Consider the following 1,410-nt stretch of genomic DNA (forward strand, 5'->3'; position numbering starts at 1 on the left):
TACAGGAGTAAATGAGTGTAAGATCGGCCAAAACGTGATTTTCGGAATTTTTCCGGTTTTTCGTTTCCGGGTCACGGTGATGGGTCCAAACTTTCGTACGTAGGTTTCGAAGGGAGACCTTTATTTTTCATGTTGACACCTTTTCACGAACATTGACCTAAATAGGTATTTCAGTGCAAGCGAAGGGTGGAAGCATCATTTTGTGGAGCACTGTACTTCACATTCTACAACACGCCCGTTGTATTCAACACTCTACTGTGAAAGGTCGAAATCAATGATTATCTTGATTAACAGGGAAGCTAACAGGAGAAGCGTGCGGCGCGCTTGTACGTTTCACCATGTACCGACACCTCCCGGGTTCCGCCGCCCGCTATGTTTTGTGTGTGTGCGTGTCTGCGTCTCTCTTGGTGCCGGCCGCCGCGGCTACACTCCTCGATACAGGATTTTGTGACCGTCGTATTCGGCTCCCCCGCAATCAAAAAAATTTTTTTTTTGAAATGAGCTCCTGGTGTCCAGTACTAGAGACACTCACACACAGAAACACTGAAAAGTAGGAGATAATTATCTTTTCGTGATTTTCTTATTAGACAAGCGGGAGTGTGTGTACGCGTGAGTCTCTGGGAATGATTCGAAAACTTACATTAGAAAGGTGACAAGAAAAAGATGGATTTGAATTATCCTAGTTCAGAAACTTATCATTAGGATCTTAAAGGTGGGGAGACATGAAAAAAATAATGTTCTCGAAATTCCTTTTAAATATGCCCCTCAGAAGTTGAACTTGTGGGGGCGATGATTGAGGGTGCGGCGCCTCTACCGACTGAGCCACGCGGGCAAAGAGAAAGATGCCGCCTGATTGCATACATAAAGGCGAGGACGACAGCTGTACGCAGAGTGACATTAAGCGTTGTACACCGTGACGGTAGAATGCATACCCTAGCTACCAAAAATCCTACGAAAAATCTCCTGTCCTCCCACCTTTAAAAATTTGAGATTTCGGAAATGCAGATTTTTGGAAAATCGGAGACTCAAAAACTTAAAAATAGAAATCTAGGTCATGACCAAGAAATTGAAATCTAGGTTATGACCCAGAAATTGAAATTTAGGTCATGACTCAAAAATAGAAATCTCAGTCATGACTCAAAAATTGAAATTATAGGTCGTAACTTAAAAACTGAAATTTAGCTCATGTCCTAGACTAAAATTTTCGAAACCATCTGTCGCGGCGCTTTTGTTCTACTCTCTTTCTTTGGGTGTCTCTCTGATTTCTACATTGTCTCAATGGGCAGATGGGCGACGCGATAGTTCAATATGACCTTTCTCCGCATTCGTCTCTCACACGCCCTGTATTCTCTATGAGAATTTGTAAAGTAAACAAAAAAGAAGAAGACAGATGTTTAGAGAGTGTAAAGC

The sequence above is a fragment of the Caenorhabditis briggsae genome (assembly GCF_000004555.2).
Source record: "Caenorhabditis briggsae complete genome, chrIII, whole genome shotgun sequence".
Classification (NCBI taxonomy): domain Eukaryota; kingdom Metazoa; phylum Nematoda; class Chromadorea; order Rhabditida; family Rhabditidae; genus Caenorhabditis; species Caenorhabditis briggsae.